At 40.0% G+C, this 19,387-nt stretch overlaps 1 pseudogene; it reads right to left on the bottom strand.

The window, feature by feature from the left end:
* Nucleotides 1-18,456: 18,456 nt before the first annotated feature.
* LOC125107450 (60S ribosomal protein L7-like) lies at nt 18,457-19,160 on the bottom strand (annotated as a pseudogene).
* Between the last annotated feature and the right edge of the window lie 227 nt (nt 19,161-19,387).

Raw genomic sequence — 19,387 nt, 5'->3', positions numbered from 1 at the left:
TCCTGAACTCACCTCTTCCCCCAAACACATCTAGAGCTACATCTGGAAAATTTCCCTCTGCAAAGACCTTTGAAAGCTAGCTAAACAGGAGAGAAAAGGGACACACTGAGACAGGTAGAAGAGGATGAAACCAAGTCTTGAAAGAAACCCCACCCCAGGCCCAAAAGACCCACAATTAGGAGAGATCTCATAATATATCACTTGTCCCTGAGGAGAGAGGGGGGATTTGTGCCCCACACCAGGCACCCCAACTCTTGAGACCTGTAGTAGAGACACACATCCCTAAAATGTCTGGCCATGAAAACCAAAGTTTACTTCCAGGAGAACCATTATAAATATAGAACAGGAAATCCACTCTTAAAGGGCTTGTGCACAGATATACTTGTCACCCCCTCAGTACCCAGAGCAAAAGCAGCAGTTCAAAAGGCACCTAATCATAAGCAGAGGAGATTAATTTGCTAATCTTAAAAATATTTCAATTTATATTCAATTGATATTGTGGTCATTGCAAGGATCTGGGACAATTTAAATTTTGACAAGAAGTGCAATTTCCCCTTGACTCCAGCATTTTCTAATTTTCAGAGTTATATAGAAGACATTTATTCATATACATGGGTCCAATATACTTATATGTAATATAAACTTTCTATATATTGAGATATACTTGTTTAAAAGACAGAAAACATTTGTGTTTCTGCACACAATAATAAATGCTTATTAAGTAAATGTTAACTTTTCTTCAAAAGTTCAAAAATATAAGAGATCCATGGAAAATTGTCTCCTAATAGATGAAAAAAGAGCTGCCATGCCAACACTAGTCAAAAGAAAGCTTTAGGTTTTATATTAATTTTACATTAATTACAGAAAATCTAGATTTTTTTTAAGATTATTTATTTATTTGACAGGCAGAAATCACAAGTAGGCAGAGAGGCAGGCAGAGAGAGAGGAGGAAGCAGGCTCTCCACTGAGCAGAGAGCCCGATGCGGGACTCGATCCCATGGCCCTGAGATCATGACCTGAGCTGAAGGCAGAGGCTTCACTGAGCCACCCAGGCGCCCCAGAAAATCTAGATTTTTGAGTAAAGACTATTACCAGGGACAAAATGGGTTATTTCATAATGATAAATAAGCCATTGATTAAGAAGACATAACAATCCTAAACATCTACAGACCTGACAAGAGAGGAACAAAATACATAAAACAAAAAACTGATAGGACTCCAAGGAGAAATAGACAAATGCACAATTAAAGTCAGAGATTTCATCATGCTGAGTAAGGAAAGGGCGAAGGGATAGTCAGGGAGAAGTGGGGAGATCCCTGACTATGCTCAGAAACTATTCCTGGCAGGCAAAAACACTAAGACAGAATGGACAAGAGATAAGGGAATAGACCAGGCCACCTGGTCCCAGATGTTGGGGAGTGTTTTTCTTTGGCAGCTACATTGTAATCACAGAAAAACGACCAGACCTCATAGAAATAAATCGTTACGGATGTTATCAATAGTCCTTGCTCAAACCAGATGGCGCAAGAATCTCAAGGTCACAAGCAAACTGGTCAAGTTTTCAATAAACAATCCGTCCTAAAAACCTTCAGTGGCAACCCATTCAGGACCCCTCTCACGCTAGAGAGCTTTCTCTTTCCTTGGCCTTCACTTAAACTTTCACTTCACCCTTTTGTGTCTATGAGATTCCTTCTTTGACTCTGCAAAATCCAACATCCATTCCAGACTTTTTTTTAACCTGAAACTTGACATAGAAACTTTAACCTGATAAAATGCATCAATGAAAAACCTACAGCTAACATCATACCTATTGGTAAAGATTGCTTGCTTCCCCCCTGTGATAAGGAACAAGATAAGTCTGTCTGCTCTCATTACTTCTTTTCAATAATGTACTTACTGGAAGTCCTAACCAGTGCAAAAGTCAAGGAAAAGAAACAGAAACAATTCAAACTGGAAAGGAAGAAAAATAAAATTTTTAATAAAGAAACAAAATGATCTATGTAGAAAATCTGACGAAATCTTCAAAAATTAGTAAGTTTAACATGGTTACAGGATATCAGATCAAAATACAAAAAATCAACTGTATGCTCTAGATGAACAACGAGGAAGTAAAATACCATAAATACCACTTACCATGGCATCAAAAATATATTTATGCATAATGCTGAAAAAATGTGAAAAAACCTCTACACTGATAACTCCAAAAAATTGCTGAGAGAAAATAAATGTCGAAGTAAATGTAGCTATACCGTGCTCATTAATTGGAAGATTTAATAATGTTAAGATGTCACCTCTCCCCTACTTAATATATAAGTTCAGAACAATCCGAATGAAAATTCCAGCAGGGCTCTTTGAAGAAACTGGCAACCTGATGGAAATGAAAAGAACCTGCAATAACCAAAACAACTTTGAAAAAGGATAAAGTTGGAGGACCTCAAACAAAATGCATAGTCCCGGAGGAGTTCCTGGTACCCCTGGGAATAAGATCTTGTTTACAGCTGTTACAGCAACGCCTTCCCTCCCCCAAGTGGCATCTAGAGCTTTCATAGTACACAGTTGACAGTGGCTCCAACATGGCCCCCCAGCTGCTGATATGCCTTAAGGTTCTTTCTTCTGTTCAGATCTTTGGAAACCCTTGTTTTTTGGAAGGACTGCATAATGACGGACCAATCTGTTCTGTTTGTTTATAATAACAGTTGGGTGGATTTTTCCATCCCATGAAACACCTGAATTACAGGTATGGGAATGTGTGTGAGAAAAACAACAAAAACTTTCATAAAGTTTTGCACAGGAGGCGAGGAAGCTGGGGCCATTTGCTGTTATTTCTAATACCGAGACGTAAGATTAAGAGAATAGCAACTGAATTGTAGCCAAAGCCATCTGGCAGATGCCAATTCAGAAGTCAGTTAAATTCAGGGCACCTGGGGCGCCTGGGTGGCTCAGTGGGTTAAGCCTCTGCCTTCAGCTCAGGTCATGATCTCAGGGTCCTGGGGTCGAGCCCCACATCGGGCTCTCTGCTGAGCAGGGAGCCTGCTTCCCCCTCTCTCTCTCTCTGCCTGCCTCTCTGCCAACTTGTGATCTCTCTCTCTGTCAAATAAATAAAATCTTAAAAAAAAAAATTCAGGGCACCTGCATAGTTGAGTCAGTTAAGCCACCTCTTTCAGCTCAGGTCATGATCCCAGGGTTCTGGGAGCTCAATGGGGAGCCTGTTTCTCCTTCTGCTTGTCCTCCCTCTCTCTCTCTTTCTCTCTCTCTCTCTCTGACAAATAAATAAAATCTTAGAAAAAAAGATTCAGTTAAATTCAAGGAATTTGCAATAGTTTGGGAGAGGTGGGTAAGATATTGTCCTTGTGTGGAAGGGTCCAGGAGCTGTGCTAAAAGAAAAAGAATATTAATTCTCTTGCCCTCCCCAGTAACTCCAACTGTTTAAGGTATTCCATCCCTAAGTGCTTAGGTTTTCTTCCTATCCTTCTATTGTCACAAAATTAATGTGTCTCATTCCTGTAATTGTAACTTCTAATTGTCCTCCACTCTCACCCAATTTTTTCATCTAGAAGAATCAGTCAGAAACAAGAGATCCACAAGGGTTTTGTATAAAGACCCATTATGTCCCCTTCTTCCTACCCATGTAGGCCAGTATGTGGGAGAGTACAGACCCAAAGCAGGGCAGTAAGACTCGGAATACTATACAGTGAATCCTCCATGATTTCCCATGGGATTTTCTCTGTTTCAAGGAACTTTCAGTAAGAGGGCCAGAGTGCCCTCATGGTCAGAAAAAGACCTCTTGAATAACTCAGAGACTTTGTACTATCATCTTTGAAATCATCTGAGATTGACTTGATAGAATTTAGGAGCAGTTGAGCCATAAGAGGACCCAACTATGGTCATTCCTCTTCAACAAACATTATGTGTCCCTCCACCTCAGCTCCCAAGCTAACAAGCCAAAGTTCTAAAAATTTGCATGATTTCTCCCCATTGGGGTCACAAATTTCCCTCCTTTTGCCTTTGGTGTATATGTGTGTCTCTGTAAGTGTTGTCTATAAAGAATGAGAACCTTCCTCTAACCCGGGATGGATCTTAGGACCAATTGTTTCAACAAGGTTGGTATGAGGCTAACCATCAAATTGTCCCTCCAGCCCCCATCCCAATGAGCAAGAACAACAACTAAGTCATCTACCATTCAGGCCCCACCTTTGGCCCTACTTTCCAATACAGAGCCTACAACTATCTCCCTCCCAGCCATCTCCCTCCCAACCATCTCCCTCCTCAGCAATGAGGAACAAAGTGGAGGCTTATTTATTGCATGATGAAATGATTGAATAATTGAATGATATAGCTGCTACTAAATCACAAGGATGTCCCTCAGATTATATTAAATGAGGGAGCTCCTGTCTTTCCTATTCCAGAAAGCCAGGTCTTGTCAGTATTCCATCTTTTTCACTGAAACTGTCAAGAACTATGAAAGGTCTACAATTTTCCTTATTTGCCGGAAAACAAGTTAGCCTGCCACAATATCGTAGACACTGGCATAAAACTTGAGACTCCTGGGCTAGAGACAAAGGACCGCTTATTAATCACAGCAATGGAAGAACCAGAATAACATTTGTGTTGGCTCCCCAAGCCCCAGTTCCTACAAGGCAAAGCAATACTGGCTAGATGATGCTGACACACTCAGTGAGTTGGGCTCCCTGAGAAATACCTTAGTTAGGAAGCCCCAGTCTTCTCTAAAAACGCCGCTAGCCAGTCTCCTCATCCATTTTCCAGTGAGATACATCATCTTCATTATCATGAATGGCCAACAAATCTGCCCTCTGTCCCAGAGAAAGATGCTGTATTTCCCAAAGGTGTTTGCCATACAAATATCCTTGGAAAAGTATCCAGAACAAAATCTACCAGAAGATATGCAGAAACAAGAGAGAATCATGGAGAACTATCTCACAACCACTCCATAAATACGTATTAACTCAAAATGGATCATAGGCCTATCTAAGTGTAAACCTAAATCTATAAAGCTTCTAGAACAAAGCAAAGAAGTTACCAGGATTACTTTATAGCCAACAAGGTCAATAGTCCAAAGAGTGTGACCCACATAGAGGCACCTCATATGGAAGATTTAAAGAGGCCCTCACTCTCAGGTCCTGAGCCTGCACTTGCACAACCCAGAAAGTACCTCCTTAAATTTGTGATTATCCACTTGGGTTTGCCATAATATCCACACTGCATCTTTTTCCATTCTTGATAGTTACAAAATCAGAAAATATCAGATTGTATTACCCAAGGAGCAGTATAGCTTACATCACAGCCTTGGACTACTGCAGAACACTTTCCTGCCCAGGTCCAACTCAAATGGCACAGCCTTCCGTGTCACGTATACTATAAGCTGGATCAGTCCTTGGAAGAGTGGAACGTGTCCACCAGAAGTCCAAGAGATCCACCAGATATTGTACTTCCCTCTTCATAGTAGGGAATGCATCTTACTAGGAGTGATATCATCCTCAAGGTGGAAAACCCTGGTTCTTACAGGGCAAAAAAAAATCTTATACCTTACAATGGTTTGTGGTCCTCCAAAGGCTGTAGTCCCTGAGCAAATAGGCACTATATCTGTGCTATTGATATTCCAGGGTAGGGAAGTAATTAGAGAAAAAAATCTTAACAATTTCCTTCACAGGGCATTAATGACAAAACAGTTGGGAAACTCTCTAGTAGGAAGAGAGGCAACAAAAAATGATATCCTTTGCAATGGATGTCCCAACATGCCTTTGAACATCAGATCTCTATTTACTGAACTATTTACTGAAGTGGTGGATTCCAAAATCTCTGAAGGGTTTTTAATCTCCCACCCTCTAGAATGTATGTGTCAAAAATTGCCCATTATCAACTGAGTTCTATCAGATCCACCAATTCATAAACATGAGTGAACTCAGCAGCAGTTCATCATAGATGGAAACGATGTGCCTGAACAGGAGTAGAAGGCAGGAGTAAATTACATGAGGAGGCAGACTGGACCCCCATGTCACCCACCACTGTTGTACCAGTGCTTTTCCCCAGCTCACATCTGTAGTCCTATGGGCACCCTACACTACAAGCTGAATGAGGAGAAAATTCCAGAGACTGGTTTTCAGATGGGTTTTCTAAGTATGTGGGTAAAAGACAAAACAGATGGTGAGGAGATATATATACACACACACACATACAGAGAGAGAGAGAGAGAAGCTGCTATAGCCAGTGTTAGGGTTGATCTTGAATGACAGTATTGAAAGAAATTTTTCCTAATGAAAGAAGTCATGAGCAGTATGTCTGGTTTATCCACTGGAGCAAAGAAGTGGCTCAAGATAATATATATGGACTCGGGACGCCTGGGTGGCTCAGTTGGTTAAGCAGCTGCCTTCGGCTCAGGTCATGATCCCGGCGTCCTGGGATCGAGTCCCACATCGGGCTCCTTGCTCATCAGGGAGCCTGCTTCTCCCTCTGCCTCTGCCTGCCATTCTGTCTGCTGTGCTTGCTCTCTCTCCCTCTCTCACTGACAAATAAATAAATTTTTTTAAAAAAAGATAATATATATGGACTCATGGGTGGTGGCAAATTGCTTGGCCTGCTGGTCAAGGGCATAGAAGGAAATAAACTAAGAGGTCAGAGACAAGATCTTAAGTGGAGGCATGTCCACTTTCATGTCTATGAAATTTTCCATATCACAAGTAATTACCTACTAGAAGACATTACCACAAAAGAAACACAGAACGACTTAGTAGAGAAAAACGATATAGCTAATTGATGTTAGACAACTTTTGTCCTCATTCATACCACACCTGGCACATTGGGCACGTGAAAGAAGGGGTCACAGTAGGGGAGATGGAGGCTACACCTCAGTCCAAAATCATGGATTTCCTCTAAGGCCAGTCAAGCTACTGTAGCCTCTGAATGTCCATCATGACAGCAACAGAGGCCAATAACCTAGTGTGATGCTATTCCTTGAGGAGACCACCTGGCCATTTGGTGGCAGGTTGATTAAATTGTGCCCATTCCACCCTGGAAGAACCAGTGAAATACATGGGTCTGGAACCAAGGGATGAAAGCAGGAGATACCCCAGTTAGCATCATTCCCAATAACCATTAAGGAAATATGTGCTTTTCTTCCTGCAACTCTGGACTTCAAAAACTTAAAAGTCTAAATCCCCAAAGGAAACAGCAAGCTTCCCATTGAACTACAAGCTAGAGCTGCCACGGCTGCCATCTAGACATCCCAGGATCCTTGTATTCTTGTATCCAGGAACCAGGAGGCTGGAGGAGGACTCACCACATCAGCAGGCATAAATAATACTGATCATCAGGGTAACCTAGGACTAATGTTACACAATGGTAGCAGGGAGGAATATATGAAATTCGGATGATCAACTTGAGTGCCTCCTGGTACTCCCTTTCCCAATTACAGCTGTGAATGAGCATATGCAGAAAACCTAGCCTAAGAATTGTGGGGGTCTAGGGATCAAGACCACTCAGGACTTTGGGTTACACCACCAGGTAAGCTGTCATGACTAAGGAGAGGGGATAGCTGAAGACAAGGAAATTTAGAATGGATAGTGGAGAAGGGAATGGATAGTGAAGAAGCAATTCAGCCCCAAAACTAACTGCAGCAGTGAAGACTAATTTGGTCCATAAACCTCCCTCTTTTAAGTTTATTCTCAGGAAGAAAGGTCCACAGGACCTGGGGAGGAGCTGCACCTGAATGGGTAAGGAGAAATACATGTGAAGCAAAGCATGAACTGTGGCACCCATGAAGACCTCACCTGTGCCAATCACATCTCCCTTCAAGAGAAAACCTGAAGCAAAGAGTGTGTGTTGCTGAAAGCCTCCAGCTGTGGCGGACTTCAGGCTCTGTCTCAGCCTTAGAGCTGAGTCCACCTGCCCCCTGAGCATTCCCCAGCCCATGACTGACTGAGCACACAATGATATAAAGACTTGCTATTTTGGTCAATGTGGGACTGCTCCATGGGCATTCTTTGTACTTGAGATCTCCCCGGGCTTTCCAGAACTTTCTCACAGCTATGCCACGGTCTGATGCTCTTTCTACTCAATCCTCCTTTCTTCTCCCTCACTTTTCATAGGTATCAGATCAGCATCATCATCTGAAAGCTTTCTCTGCCCCTCATGCTCCTTCTCCCCTTTAACGTTCACTAATGTAACCTCCAATAAATAACTTTCACTTATAACTCATCTTGGTATCTGCTTCCTGGAAAGCCCAAATCAACAGAGACCTAAACGTAAAAATAAAAACCATAAAGCTAGAAGAAAACATGAGAGAACATATTCATGACCTTCGTACAGGCAAAGTTGTCCTAGACAAGACACAACTCTAATATGAGTTGACTAGTACTGAGACAAGTATTAACCATAAAAAAAGAAACTGAGAAACTGCACTTCTTCCAAATCTAAAAGGAAATTATCTCTCAAAAAATGAATACTTAAACAAGCTATGGTATATCATTACAATGTAATGCTGTTCAGCAATAAAAAGAAGGGAACTATTGATACAAAAAACAATTTGGATGAGTCTCAAAGGCATTATGCTCAGTGAAAGAACCCAATCTCAAAAGGATACACACTGTATCATTCCATTTATGTGACATTCTCAAGAAAGACAAAAACTATAGTAAGGTAGAACAAATCATCAATTTCCAGGGATTAGAGATGTGGGATTATAGGATCATAAAAGGATAGCAAGAGTGAGTATTTTGGCATTATGAAACTATTCTGTATCTATATTCACAGCGGTTATATCCATGCATGTGTTAAAATTCACAGAAATGTACAGCAAAGAAGTCAATTTTACTATATATAAAATTTTAAACATAAAATACAAAAATAATCCCCCATGTATGGATGCTTTGCTTAAAATTATTCAGTGAACGAATGTTTGGGGCTAGAGTTGCTGGGCCATATGGTCGGGGTGTGTTTATTTTTATCAGAAGCAGCCAGGCTATTTTCTAGGGTGTTCTATATCTTCATTGGGGTAGTGGTTACACAGTTATGTATATTTATCCAAATTCATCAAACTGAGCACTTAAGGTAGCTGCAATTTATTTTTTGTAAAATATACTTCAATAAAGCTGATTAAAAAGAAAATATTTTAAATGATCCCTACATAGCAATAACAAAAAGATTTGAACAGGCATTTCATAAAGGAATGCATAGCATCAATAACATTATTTCTCATTAAGACAATGCAAATTAAAACACAATGAAATACCACTACATAACCACTAGAACAATATCACTGAGAACAAGATGTTCCAAGAATAAGGAACAACTGGAATTCTCATACATGGCTCATGAGTGTGTGAAGTAGCACCACAATTCTAGAGAATATTTTGGTCATTCCTTATGAGTTAAATATAATCTTACCCTCTGACTGAGCCAATCCATTCCTAGGTAATGAAACATGTACACAAAAAAGACACGGGCATGGAATGTTTAATCATAATAGTACCAAACTGGAACCATACAAATGTCCATCAACAGGATGACCAGTTAAAACAACAACAACAGGACGACAAGTAACCAAACTGTGACACATTCATATGACTGAATACTAATCAGCAACATAAATAACCATCACCACCACACACACACACACCAGGACCTAAATCTCACAGACATTATGTTAAGCAAAAGAAGGCAAACACTAAAGTGCGTATACTGCATGATTCTCTTTATATGAATTTCAAAAACAGTGAAACTAATATATAATCATATATATTAGTCAACCTCCAAGATGCCCTCAATGATCCTTGTCTCCTGGTTTTCATATCCTTGTATAGTGCCCTCCTACACTGATCCATGTCTGGCCAAGTGACTGATACAACATCATAGAAGTGACAGTGTGTGACTTCCAGAGTTAAGTCATAAAATACATTGTAGTTTCTGTCTCAGCCTCACTTGAATGGCTCACCATGGGAAGCCAGCCGCCATATCACAAGGAACCTGCTGGCCCTGAGAATAAGCCACCTTGGAATACGAGCCTCCAGTCCTATTCAGACAGTCAGCTCACTGCAATCCTGAGCCTTGCTGACATGTGACACGGTCTCATGAAAGACTCTGAGTGAAACCACCTAAACGATGGAGTGCCAAATTCCTGACCCACAAAACCTACAAGAGAGAATTAAAATTTCTTGCCATTTTGAGCCACAAAGTTTAGGGTAATCATTCATGCATCAATAGATTCTTAAAACATGATAAAAATCAAAATGATATCTGTGGAAAGGGGAATATTCACTGAAAAGAAGCACAGTATAACTTCCAAGGGTAATAGAAAAGTTATGTATCTTAATTTCGATGATGTTTATATGGATGTATTCATATATCAAATTTTGAACTACATGCTTACTATACATGCACTTTATTGCATTTAAAATATACCTGAAAAAAAGTAAGTAAACAATAAAGAAAACATAACTCAGGAAAGAAAATCTCATTCACAGTATTAACTACACTATAAAATACCTAAAAACAAACACTAAAAATGTGCAAATTCTATACCAAACAAAAAAAACTATAACTCCTTGGAGAATAACACCAAGGGGGGAAAAAGACCTAAATAAAAAGAGAGACATGCCATGTTCTTAATAATAAATGTAATTAGACTATTTTATTTAATAATATATAATAGAATATATTATGAACATTTATGGAGTGTTTTCAATGTAGCAGGCTCTGGTTCTAGCACTGCATATGATTACATCATATTATATCTTAAAATAATACATGAAGTGGGCACCTGGGTGGCTCAGAGTCCTGGGATCCAGCCCTGCATCTGGCTCCCTGCTTGGTGGGGAGCCTGCATCTCCCTCTGCCTTGTGCTCTCTCTCTCTGTCAAATAAATAAATAAAATCTCGGAAAAAATAATAACACATGAAGTTATTTCTATTTCATAGACAATTAAACAGGTTGAGAGATTAAGTCAATACTGTCAATATGTCTATTCTACAGATATTAATCTTTAAATTCAGTGTAATACCAAGCAACAACTCCAACACCATTTTTAGGAAATTTGGAGGACTAATTCTAAAGATATATGGACGAGAGGAAGAACAATGACAGGAAGATTTGCTTTATCAAATCATGAAATCAAAGGATGCAAAATAAATAGTAATTTAAGTGGGAAAATTTGAAAAAGACATTAACAAATAAATAGGGAAAGTGAATATAAAGCCCAGAAATAGATCCACATATACAGAAATTTCTGGTTGTAAAAATACAATATTTTGAATCACTGGTGAAAGAATATGCAATTCAATATAATGGTCTCAACATACATCCACCATTGGGGAACAAATTACATTGTTTTCCTATCACATACCATATAAAAAGTTCTAATGGATTAAAATATCAAATACTAAGTAACTACAAAGTATTAAAAGAAAAGTAACATAAATTTTTATAACTTGGGATAGGAATGGCTTTACTAAACAACACTCAAAGCTCAAAACTCACCAAGGAAAAAGTGGAAAGATCTGATTACATGACTTTAAAATTTCTATTTATTGCATGATATCATAAGTAAAAATTAAAAGGTATATTTGCAACATATGTAACTGAAAAAGAATATACAAAGAACTTCTAAAAAGACAACTCAATAGAAAAATGAACATTGAATATATAGTTCACAAAGGAAATTTAAATGGGCAATAAGCATAAGAAAATGTATTTGACTTTTCCAGTAATTGTAAAAATGCAACCTAAAATAAAAGTGAGATGTTTTTATACCTAACAAACTGACAAAAATTAAAAATATTGATTATATCTACTGTTCACAAGGACTTGGGAAAGGAACAATCTTATGCACACTTCATGAGAAAATCAACGAACAAAATCCTTTTGTAAAGCAATTCAACATTATTTTTCAGAGTTAAAATCCTTTTGTAAAGCAATTCAACATTATTTTTCAGAGCTAAAATTATATTCTTTGACCAAGTAATTTTACATTCATAAATCTATCCTGTAGAAATGTCCAAACATGAGCACAAAGATATTCTAATAAGGATGTTTAAATGCAGCATTATCTACAATGCTAAAAATTTTTTAAAAACACAAATGTCTGTCAATAAAGAGGTTAGTTTAATAAATTGGGATATATTACATAATAAAAATACTAGTAATGATATGCAAGTGCATAGAGTTAGAACTGTGCTTCATTGTGGAACAATTACTAAGACATGTTCATTGAAAGTTTATAATTATACATGAAGTATTATTCATTTGTTTAAGAAATGTGTATTAATGCAGTGAAAAAGAACTCAAAACGTACAAATCAAAATATGTATATAAAGTAGAAAATGAAGATGAACTTTGAGAATTATTCTGTATTCATGCATAACCGTGTATTTTACAAAAATACAGTAATTTATTTCTATTACCTGTACAGCCAAAAATAGAGGAATATAATCATCAAAAATCCATTACATTTATAATATACAGTTTATTAAATATAAGACTCTGATAATTTGAATGGTAGGTAATATTGCCAAACCTTTTTATAATTTTCAAAAGTCAATTTTTTACATTTTATTCAGCAAATATTTAAGGTCACTAAGCAAAGAGCACTGTGTTGGGTACTTAGACATAGTAGCCAGAGAATACACAGCCAACTGCCCTCCTAGAGTTCACAGTCTATTTAGAAGTAGAAAAAATAATAAGTAGTTAAATGAAATACAATAAATGTTAAAACGAGGAAAATATGAGGTACAATGAAGAGGAAATTGCAAGAAAACCTAATTTAACCTAATCTAAAATTGACTCAAAGAGTACAAACAGCTCTAAGAAAGAAAATAGGCCTTTCTAGAAGAGATGGTTCCATTAGAACTGAAGTGTTGACTCAGGGTAGCCAGAGAGTAGGAGGGAGTGCGGGGGAAGGAGAGGGAAAGATACCAAAATGAGACTGTTCAGGGCAGAAGAAATTATCATGTGCAAAGTAGAAACGGTTGGAATGTAGTGGGTGGGGTTTGAGTGCCAAGAAGTGAGTTTGGAGAGCGAGCCCAGGACCTATTCGTGAAATTTCTGATTATCCCTGTTAAGAAAGGAAGAACTTTATCCAAGAGCCAGTGAGAAGTCGTTTAGCAGTTTTAAAGCAGGAGCGTCACAGGCTCAGATTTCTAGCCCGTTTCTGAAACACCGCATCAGACGACTGTGGAGAAAGGAGTCCAATGGTACCAAAACGGAGGCAGAGAAATCTATCAGAATGCGGCCAGTGGAGGCACCGCAGAGATGTGGGTGGGGCCGAAAGACGTTTGACACGCGGAAGTCAGCGGAGCTGACTGAGCCGCGAGGGGGAGCTGGCGGCCGAGGGGCAGGCGGAGTCGCGGGGGCTCGCGGCGCCGCCGGGGAGGGTCCACGGGCAGAAGGGACTGCACCCGATCCTGGGCGTGGGGGCTCCAGTGGCTCCGCTGGCCCGGGGGGGAGGGGCGTTATTCCGAGAAGACAGGGAGGCCGCCCAGCTGGCGTAGCGCCGCGCGGAGAGCCGTCCGCCAGCAGAAGGCGGAGCCGGCCCCGAGAGCCACAGGAAAAGCTGGAAAGATGAGAATAAAGGAGCAGGGCGGTTTCCCTGGCGCCGCAGGCAGGGCTCCGACCTCCACTCCTCCTCGCCCTGCTACAGGAGGCGGCGCCACGGTGCCTGTCGCCAGCCCCCAGAGCAGCTCCGTGGGGACCCAGCTTCCTGCTGAGTCCCACCTGCAGCGGGCCCGGGAGCTGGGCGGCAGGCTTGTGCGAGCCGCCTGCTAGCAGGCAGGCCACAGCTCCCCAGGTGGGGGCGGGCGGAAGGAGGCACCTGCTGGAAGGCCCCAGGAGACTTTGCTGGGGCCCAGTACAGCTATTTCTATTTTTCTTTGACTTACTCTTTGTACGTCAATTTTATTTTGGGGTGAGGGGGAGAATAAATTCCAACTTTCGATATACCCGCTGGTCTCTACCAGATGAGTGGCCTCTACCCACTCATCTTCCTTTCTACGAATTAATTTTTTATAAGTCATAGATATGAGTCTTTTAATCATTTTTAGTAACTATTTTCTAGAGTTGTCTGGAACTATATCCTTCTTTGAGGAGACTTAGGCATTACTTGTGGTGTTAGATGCTTGTGGTGTTTCTTCTGAAAATGGAGTTCTACCCTAGGGATTAAATAAAATTATCTAGGACATAAGTACTGTTTTGAAAATTATAACAAAGAATGAGCTGTAGGAGAACTATCCTCTAACACAAGAACACAAGTGAAAAGTTTATCAACAAACCATTATGTTGGGTTATGTTTTTAGGGGATCAATAATAAATATTAATTTATGTTTCAGTTAGATGCTATGCTATGGTGGGTTGAATAAACTACCACTCCCCCAAGATGTCCATGTCCTAATCCATGGAACCTGGTGAATGGCAAAGGGATTTTGCAGGAGTGTTTAAGTCAAAAACCTTGAGATAGGGAGATTATCTTTGATTATCCAGGAGGGTCCAATGTAATCATAAGGATCCTTATAAAAGGGAGTCTGGGGGGTCAGAGTCAGAAAAGGTGATGTGATGATGTAAACAAAGGTCAAGTGATCCGGTCAGGAGCCCAGCTCTGCAGACAACCTTTAGAAGGTGGATGAGAAAATGAACAGATTCTCCATCAGAGCCTCCAAAAGGAACAGAGCCATGCAGATCCATTTTGGGCTTCCGACTTGCAGATTATAAAAATAGTAAATTTGTGTTTTCCTAAGCCACTAAATTTGTGGTAAATTGTTATGGCAGCAAGAATACAGGTGCTCTGGGGCACCTGCGTGGCTCAGTGGGTTAAGCCTCTGCCTTCAGCTCGGGTCATGATCCCAGGGTCCTGGGATTGAGCCCAGCATCAGGCTCCCTGCTCAGCGGGGAGTCTGCTTCCCTTCCTCTCTCTCTCTCTGCCTGCTTCTCTGCCTACTTGTGATCTCTCTGTCAAATAAATAATAAAATCTTTTTTAAAAAAAATACAGGTGTTCTTGAAAGCAGTGTATCAGCCTGGGTTCTTCTACACACAATGGGTGATTTTGCCTCAATTTTTGATTAAACAGAATTCAAACTTGAATTTCTTGAATCCAGAGCTCTCATACACCTAAAAACTTTGTGTGTACTCATAATCTCCTTTTCCTCAAACTAGGGAAAAGGTTTTCTACTTTCTGAGAACTCATTCTCTTCACCAGTCCCTATTTTTACCTGGGTCTTACTCTATCAGTGATCTCTGTCTTCTGTCTTTACTTGCCCCCTTTCAACAGCCTCTACCCATCAGTCTATAAACAGGTTCAAATAATAACCACATTTATTGAGCCTTTTCTAACTGCCAGACATTAAGCTATGGTCTACTTCATTACAGCACAAATCCTCTGAGATTGAATTTTATGAGTAGTGGCAGATTTACTGAGATGTCTTAAATTTAAATCTTAAACTTCAAAGCATTCGATGGCACAAGTCATATCCAGAGCATATATAATTTTATATTTTTAATTTTGTATTTATTTTCTTAAAAAAGTCCCCTCAAGTATGAACTTCAGAATTCCACAAAACCATGATCTTAATGTACCTATAAGGTAAATATTATTATTGTCCCCATCTTACAAATAAGAAAACTGTGCCATGAGAGGTTTTATAATTCACCTAAGATTATTTAAACAGTAAGTGGCATAACAATATTTCAGCCCAATTACTTCTGACTCTCAAATCCAGAAACTGATAATTTGCCCATTAAATTGTTGTCTATTCAGGGAATTTCTTACCTTAACACACCCCTTCCTTTCCAGCTTCTCTTTTCCTCTAGTTAGTATTTTATCTGTCTTTTTTTCATTTCATGATCCAAAAAATAATCTATGTCTAACATCTCTACTTCCTTTTCCCATCATAGTTTTAACTCATTATAATCCAGCTTCTACCCACCCCACTAAAACGCTTACCGTCTCCAATAATCTCCAATTCACAAAATCCAATGGATGTTTTTTATTTAGCATACTTGAACTAACTGAACCATACTCAAACCATTCCTCCACTTCTAAAGCTTTCTCTTTCCTTAATTTTAAAGCATATTTTCAGGGCACCTGGTTGGTGCAGTCAGTTGAGCCTCTGACTCTTGCTTTCCACTCAGGTGTAACCTCAGGGTGGTGAGATTGAGCCCCACGTCGGGCTCTGTGCCCAGCACTGAGTGGGCTTAGACCTCTCTCCCTCTCCCTCTGCCCTTCTGCCTTTCTCTAGAATAAATAAATCTGTAAGAAAACAACAACAACAAAATACTTCCTTCTTTCTCCCCCTTCTAAGGTTGTGCCTTCTTTTATTTACTGTGCTTCTCTTTCATTTGTCCCACTTCCTCATTCTACTCATTAAATATCAATGAAATTTCTAGTATTTTTTCTTCCACCCTCTTCTCACTCATCTCATTTCCTTACAGTTATCTCATTTTCACTCGTCCTATAGCTTTAACTAGACTCTAATAGTAACAAATCTGTATCTCTATCTTAACGATGCATCATGATTTAAAGACCTACACATACAATTGCCCATTAGACATCTCCATCTTCATACACTACTTCCAAGTTAGCAGTTCTAAATCTAAATTTAAATCTAAATCAGCTCCTCCTTCTGCCAAACCCATCTAGTCAATCAAGTCAAACCCCAGGAATCTTCCTATTTCCTCATATTCTATAAGCAATCTTAACCAAGTCCTTGTGGTTCTACCTTTTACTCCCTTTTCTTCAACCCCACTGGGATTGCTTAACTCAGATTATCACCATATCTGACATCTTTTATCTTAAGATACTTATAATTTATCTTACTAATCTGTATTTAAATCCCTTTACACACACACACACACACACACACCCAACTGGCACACTCCTAGTCACTTCCTCCAGGGTGCTTTTCTTAAAATGCAATTACTTTCCTTGTGTAAAGCCATTTTCACCTTCCTATTGCAGAAGTGATTAAATTTAAATGTGTTGCATGGCAATCTGATATCCTCATTATCTGTCCCTAATTACATGTGACCTTAACTTCCCAGGTATCTGCCTTAAATCTATACTTGACCCATTGTGAACTTTTTGTTGGTATTAAACTATGTTGTTCCATATCTCTTTCACACACATGTCAATCTCCCTGGCAAGTTTCCATTGCTATGGTCCTCCATACAAATTCCTTAAGACTCAACACATGTCATTTCTCTGAACCCCTCCTTTCCCCCCTCATCAGGTAAAATTGATTACCTCCCCACATTCTGCTTTGTTATTGGACATCCATCTCCCCCAATGTTACAGAACACTTGTTCAGAGGTACCTCATGTCTTGCTTCATGGAGAATCTGCTGAGCTCAGCCACTGGGATCAGATTAAGACAGAGAATGGGGGCAAGGCCTACAGCAACCAGTGCTAAGATCTTGGTGGATAGCATTCCTGCATTCCTACTTGGATCAGCACAGAGCCAAGATCTCAGCCAGCAGTTCTGCTCATCTGCAGACCTGAGCTGGAGGCTCCATCTGGCCAGGGTGCTCAGTGTGCAGTTCTATCTGATTCGACCATGGAGTCTGTTCTACAGCCCCACCTATGCAGGGACCAAATCCACAGCTTGCCTAACAGAAAGCCTGGCCAGTTAACCCAGGCAAACAGAAAGTTCATCCTATAGCCCTGCTTCTAGAAGGAGCCAAAACAGTAGCCCTGCTCAACTGATAAATACAGCCTCTGGCCCCACATAACCAGGGAACCTAAACAGTGACTCTGAGCATCCTCAGAGCCCAGCCAAGAAGTCTAGCCTATGGCCTTGCCTCATTGTTGAACACAGCCTAAAACCTGGTCCAGACAGGGAGTTTAGTTAGTGACCCTGCCTAATTGTAGAGCATACTCTCAAGCCTACCAATGAGTGAGCACAGACAGCAACTGCAATTGACCATGAAGCACAGTGTCTAGCTCCACCCAGCTGGGGATACAGGTGGAGGCCCCTCCCCACCAGGCACCAGCCAGAGACTTTGTCCAACAGGAGAATATCTGTGAGTGTGTGTGTGTGTGTATTATATTCTCTACATATAGTGGTATAACACCACGGGACAGTAGACAATGTTGCATTAAGGGTATATATTATAAATGCTAAAACATCCACTAAAATAGCACAACAAAGTTTTATAGCTAATGTGCCAACAGGGGAGATGAAATGAAATTTTTTAAAATACTCAGCTAAAAATGTGTCAGGAAAAGGAGATGACGGGAACAAAGAAAAGATAGGATAATTAGAAAATGGGTAGTACTATGATAGATGACCCCATTAAATATAAATGTTCTAAACATTTCCATTAAAAAGTGGAAATAACAGATTAGATCTGAAAGCAAGGTCCAATTATATGCCGACTAAAGGAAACTCACTTAATTTTTGTTTTCAATTTGAAAGTAGCCATTTATTAACTGACCAGATTGCAAAAATAATCATGGTAGATAACTTAGTTCAACCTTCTAACCAGCCTATTGATCTGGTCTTTCCTGTGGCCCACATTTTCTCCTTCTACAAAATGGGTGGTCTTTTTCTTCATTCCCCCTCTTGAAGGGCCATAAAAAGTTGTTTGCTTCCTTGAAACATTTTCCAACAGTATAGACCTCGTGAATCAGATGCTCCATGCAGATGATGCCATATTTACCAAGAGATTGAGCAATCAGTGCATTCTGTGTCAGGGCAATCTGCTTTTTATTGATTTTGTAGTAACTGTGCTTGTAGATCAATTGATTCACCAACATCAGGTTTGGATATACCCATGCTATATATGGTTCCACAATCCTTAGCATGTTAACTGAAGCTTTGTTGAGCTTAAAAAGATGCCATTGAAGATTTGGTGAACACGAAGAAATTGCAACACCTTTTGAACCCCTGGGTTCACACCACTGAAACCTCCGATCCCGATGATATGTGCCAATTTGGGTTCTGCAGGTACCTAGAAGTTGCCAACTTTTCTTGACATCCTAGCCATCCAAATCTCAGTTCTGTACATCTGCCTATATTCCTTATGGTAATGCTTAGCTTTTTCATAAATAAGCTTCCTCTTTGCCTTTCAAAGCATCTTTTTCTCAGACACTTGGTATTCAATTCTACAAAATTCCTTCGCTTTCTCTTAAGGGTTTCTGGCATAACAGAAACCTTATTTTTCTCCTTTTCTGCAGTCCCCCCACCATGGTTCCATCCAGAAAAGAGATGAAGGAAACTCATTTTAAATATAAAGGCACAACTACATAAATAGTAAAAGATGGGATGCGTGGGTGGTTCAGTTGATTAAGCAGCTGCATTTGGTCGTGATCTCCAGGTCCTGGAACTGAGCCCCATATTGGGCTCCCTGCTCAGCATGGAGTCTATTTCTCCCTCTGCCCTCTCCACCCCACTCA

Source organism: Lutra lutra, chromosome 8 (assembly GCF_902655055.1).
Source record: "Lutra lutra chromosome 8, mLutLut1.2, whole genome shotgun sequence".
NCBI lineage: Eukaryota > Metazoa > Chordata > Mammalia > Carnivora > Mustelidae > Lutra > Lutra lutra.
Note: the sequence above shows the minus strand (reverse complement) of the source record. Positions and strands in the feature narration are given on the sequence as shown.